At 45.2% G+C, this 6,000-nt stretch overlaps 1 protein-coding gene across 7 annotated transcripts in view; it reads right to left on the reverse strand.

The window, feature by feature from the left end:
- Shab (Shaker cognate b) overlaps positions 1 to 6,000 on the reverse strand; it is a 260,520-nt gene that overhangs the window by 132,981 nt on the left and 121,539 nt on the right. The gene's annotated exons all lie outside the window — the stretch shown is intronic.

Raw genomic sequence — 6,000 nt, forward strand, 5'->3', positions numbered from 1 at the left:
CGCATCACAATAATAATAATAATAATAATAACAATAATAATAATAATAATAATAATAATAATAATAATAATAATAATAACAATAATAATAATAATAATAATAATAATAATAATAATAATAATAATAACAGTCTCCACCCCACAATATGCCATCGTAACCTACCCTCACAACCAACTATCATAGCCCACTCTCACGATCCACCATCACGACCCACCATCACGACCCACCATCACGACCCACCATCACGACCCACCATCACGACCCACCATCACATACCAGCTGGCTCACTTTTAACAGCCTTTAACATTAGTGTATCAAGTTTTGGCGTCACAAATCATGGCGTTCTGTTAGGAAGTGGAAATATGAGGCAAAAAATAGTGGGGAAGTTTGTGCAGCTGTGTTGAGAAAGTGGGGAAACTTCCCCACTCACTACCTCCCAACTCACTACCTCCCCACGCACTACCTCCCCACTCACTACCTCCCAACTCACTACCTCCCCACTCACTACCTCCCTACTCACTACCCGAATCACTGACTCCCCATTCACTACCTCCCCATTTACTACCTCCCCAATCACTGCCCACCTACTCACTGCCTCCCCACTCACTACCTCCCCACTCACTACCTCCCCACTCACTCCTCCCTACTCACTACTTCCCCATTTACTGCCTCCCGTCTCACAACCTCCCTCTCACTGCCTCCCGTCTTACAGCCTCCCCACTCACTATCTCTCATCTTACAACTTCCCCACTCACTACCTCTCATCTTACAACTTCCCCACTGTGGTATGCAGAGAGTACGTAACCTTTATTCGGCGCATGTACACACCCTTATTTACAGGCTATCTCCCCCAACCAGCGAACCAGGTGACTGAGGGTTGACGATGGGGCCCCGTCGTTCAACCAGTACCCAGGTTCCAGCCAATAAGAAGATGGTTTTGGCAATCGCAGAAGTTATGTGGGTACCACTCTCCTGTCTGCCCTTGTCATTCCCATTCTAGAGCTGGTTGAAGCACGGTCTGCTCTCTAGTGGTTTCTATTCTGCCTTGCTTACCGTGGAGTGCACTAATACCTATTGCTGTACATAATGTATATAGTATACATACTTCTGTTCTAATTGGTGAAGGATAATATAAGTCAAAAGCTTTTCTGCTGTGTTTATTTTGCTCCCTTTACGCCCAGGATAACAGGCCATTTGGACTCTAGGGTTGTAATACCCACTCACTACCTCTCATCTTACAACTTCTCCACTCACTCCCTCACTTCTTACAACTTCCCCACTCACTACCTCTTATCTTACAACCTCCCCACTCACTACCTCTCATCTTACAACCTCCCCACTCACTACCTCTCATCTTACAACTTCCCCATTCATTACCTCTCATCTTACAACCTCCTCACTCACAACCTCCTGTTTTACGACGTCCTCACTTACAACACTCTCAACTCCAAACCGTGTCAGTTCACCCCACAGCCACGTCAAGAAACTCAGCTCTGCGGTATGGTGAGTAGAAGGTTGAAGTCACAAGTCAAGTGAGCTCCCAGTTCCCATTACTGACAATCTACTCGCTCATAAACTCTCAATGCTCACCCCTCCCACTCAGAAACCAATCAGGCTTTATAATATCTGCATTCTTTACTTTTGATGAATAAGCCACATGTGCAATACGAAGGTATGTTAGATAAAGGGATGTAAGTGCAACATGTATCAAACACTGCAATATTATGGGATCTTGATACCAAGAATTCTTCAACACTTGTCCAACATTTGGACGAAGACCTACTTCGACTAGTGGATGGTACCACTATGACCCCGCCTCCTCCTGCTTCACCTCACCTGACTACAGTATATAAGCCACTACTACGGCCCTATGCTGCACTTTCTACAAGATTGATGGACTGAACACATCGACTCCAGGCTGAGGGACTGATTACCTCAAATTCCTCTTCTTACACCCTTCTGATCTGTATTGGACTAATGAAGCCACTGTGTGGCGAAACGTTTCCTCAATAAAGATTCCCATATGTTGCATAAGTGTCTCAATCTTCAACTTGTCGGTTTTTCAAACCATTTATCATAACTAATGTGACATTTTATTGTCGCAACGTTAGATGCACTAGTCTCCTTTAAGCTAATTTATTGTCTAAATCTACCACATTACTACAACACGATTGTATCCTCCTTAAGGAGACGACGATACAAAGCCGTTACACATAATTTTATTCATCAATTTATGTTTGCGTAGAGTTAATAATAATTGTATTTTGACGCAAAACGTGTGTTTTACACGAATTCTGTCCACTGATGAGTTTAGCAAAGATAGTGAATTATCACGTTGCATGATTTGTCACTATTTTGCTGGAACTATTCGTGAATATATAAATAAGTTTGGTAATTATTGTTAGTTCTAAGTCCTTCACATTAGTTTTTCACTCTATTGTGAGGTTAGAAACAACTATAAAAGGCACAATACTGTGACTGGAACAATAGACAAATAACCCGTACGTAGGAGAGAGGAGCTTACGTCGACGTTTCGGTCCATCTCGGACCATTAACAAAGTGATTTTTTAAATGGTCAAAGCCAGACCGAAACGTCGTTGTAAGCTCCTCTCTCCTACATACGGGTTATTTGTGTATTGTTATGTTAGAATTTGTTCTATGATCTTCTTGCATTTGCTTCATCAAGCTTTTCATAATGGAGTTGCAACACATTAACTGCAGCTAGTAGTTGCAGAGTGTGTTGCAGAGTGTGTTGCAGAGTGTGTTGCAGAGTGTGTTGCAGAGTGTGTTGCAGAGTGTGTTGCAGAGTGTGTTGCAGAGTGTGTTGCAGAGTGTGTTGCAAGTCTCTCTTTCTCTCTATCGGTGCTTCATTCAGAGCGGATTTCCAGGCACATTTGTTCTTGATAAGTAAGACACATGTGACACAGTTCGGTAACTTTATTACGAAACGTTTCGCCTACACAGTAAGCTTCTTCAGTCGAGTGCAGAAGCAGCAGAAGCAGAAGAGTTGTAGAGACGAAGTGATCAGTCTATCAGAAGTAGGCTGAGGGACTGATCACCTTCAAACTAAGTCTTCAGAGGTGATGGACTGATGACATCGTCTTCACATCTCTACTGCTTCTGCTGTCTCCTCTGCAATCGACTGAAGAAGGCTACTTTGTACGTGAAACGTTTCAGAATTAAGTTACCTAATTGTTGTACATGTGCGTTGATTATGTTTTATCCAACTGTAGGTGTTGTATACCAGTATCAAGACGACATGACCAGTGTCAAGACTACATGACCAGTGTCAAGACTACATGACCAGTGTCAAGACTTCATGACCAGTGTCAAGACTACATGACCAGTGTCAAGACTACATGACCAGTGTCAAGACTACATGACCAGTGTCAAGACGACATGACCAGTGTCAAGACTACATGACCAGTGTCAAGACGACATGACCAGTGTCAAGACTACATGACCAGTGTCAAGACTACATGACCAGTGTCAAGACTACATGACCAGTGTCAAGACTACATGACCAGTGTCAAGACTACATGACCAGTGTCAAGACTACATGACCAGTGACAAGACTACATGACCAGAGTCAAGACGACATGACCAGTGTCAAGACGACATGACCAGTGTCAAGACTACATGACCAGTGACAAGACTACATGACCAGTGTCAAGACGACATGACCAGTGTCAAGACTACATGACCAGTGTCAAGACGACATGACCAGTGTCAAGACTACATGACCAGTGTCAAGACTACATGACCAGTGTCAAGACTACATGACCAGTGTCAAGACTACATGACCAGTGACAAGACTACATGACCAGTGTCAAGACTACATGACCAGTGTCAAGACGACATGACCAGTGTCAAGACGACATGACCAGTATCAAGACGTCATGACCAGTGTCAAGACTACATGACCAGTGTCAAGACTACATGACCAGTGTCAAGACTACATGACCAGTATCAAGACTACATGACCAGTGTCAAGACGACATGACCAGTGTCAAGACTACATGACCAGTGTCAAGACGACATGACCAGTGTCAAGACTACATGACCAGTGTCAAGACGACATGACCAGTGTCAAGACTACATGACCAGTGTCAAGACTACATGACCAGTGTCAAGACTACATGGCCAGTGTCAAGACGACATGACCAGTGTCAAGACGACATGACCAGTGTCAAGACTACATGACCAGTGTCAAGACGACATGACCAGTGTCAAGACGACATGACCAGTGTCAAGACTACATGACCAGTGTCAAGACTACATGGCCAGTGTCAAGACGACATGACCAGTGTCAAGACGACATGACCAGTGTCAAGACGATATGACCAGTGTCAAGACGACATGACCAGTGTCAAGACTACATGAACAGTGTCAAGATTACATGACCAGTGTCAAGACTACATGACCAGTGTCAAGACGACATGACCAGTGTCAAGACGACATGACCAGTGTCAAGACTACATGACCAGTGTCAAGACGACATGACCAGTGTCAAGACGACATGACCAGTGTCAAGACTACATGACCAGTGTCAAGACTACATGACCAGTGTCAAGACTACATGACCAGTGTCAAGACGACATGACCAGTGTCAAGACGACATGACCAGTGTCAAGACTACATGACCAGTGTCAAGACGACATGACCAGTGTCAAGACTACATGACCAGTGTCAAGACGATATGACCAGTGTCAAGACGACATGACCAATGTCAAGACGACATGACCAGTGTCAAGACGACATGACCAGTGTCAAGACTACATGACCAGTGTCAAGACTACATGACCAGTGTCAAGACGACATGACCAGTGTCAAGACGACATGACCAGTGTCAAGACGACATGACCAGTGTCAAGACATGACCAGTGTCAAGACTACATGACCAGTGTCAAGACTACATGACCAGTGTCAAGACGACATGACCAGTGTCAAGACGACATGACCAGTGTCAAGACGACATGACCAGTGTCAAGACATGACCAGTGTCAAGACTACATGACCAGTGTCAAGACTACATGACCAGTGTCAAGACGACATGACCAGTGTCAAGACGACATGACCAGTGTCAAGACGACATGACCAGTGTCAAGACATGACCAGTGTCAAGACGACATGACCAGTGTCAAGACGACATGACCAGTGTCAAGACATGACCAGTGTCAAGACGACATGACCAGTGTCAAGACGACATGACCAGTGTCAAGACTACATGACCAGTGTCAAGACGACATGACCAGTGTCAAGACGACATGACCAGTGTCAAGACGACATGACCAGTGTCAAGACGACATGACCAGTGTCAAGACGACATGACCAGTGTGAAAACGACGATGACCGGTGTTAAGAGGATCTTTTACTCACCACAAACTCGCACGTACGGGACGAACTTTTCGATGACGCTTGCCTCTGTCCTGGACCATTGTCAAACCATAATTGAGGCGAGAAAATTAGAAAAAGCCGACCATACGGTACGGAGAGGGAGAAGAAGGGAGTGGTAGTAGTAGTAGTAGTAGTAGTAGTAGTAGTAGTAGTAAACAGAAGTAGTAGTCGTAGTGGTGGACGTACACGAAGGTTTCTTTTGCCATACCTCCACCATTCCACTATCTACACTTGCACAATTACTGTGTTATCATACTACAACCATCAACTTCTACACCCACTCCACCATCCCTACTGTCACTATCACCACCACCACTCCTGCCACCATCCCGACTTACATCTCCGCCTCTCCGCCTCTCCGCCTCTCCGCCTCTCCGCCTCTCCGCCTCTCCGCCTCTAACTCCGTCACCAGCACCGCCACTCCAGGCACTGAATGGCCCCTTAGATCCAGAATTCCACACCTGGAATGTGTGTCACGCACTCAGTAAACTACAGCCTCGGGTAACACTACGTATTGATGAGATACTGGCGTAGTTCCAGCACTTCCCGCTAGCGGGGCGCAGCGTACACATCAACACCTACCCTTCGTCCGCTTCTACACTT

The sequence above is a fragment of the Cherax quadricarinatus genome, chromosome 71 (assembly GCF_038502225.1).
Source record: "Cherax quadricarinatus isolate ZL_2023a chromosome 71, ASM3850222v1, whole genome shotgun sequence".
Lineage (NCBI taxonomy): Eukaryota > Metazoa > Arthropoda > Malacostraca > Decapoda > Parastacidae > Cherax > Cherax quadricarinatus.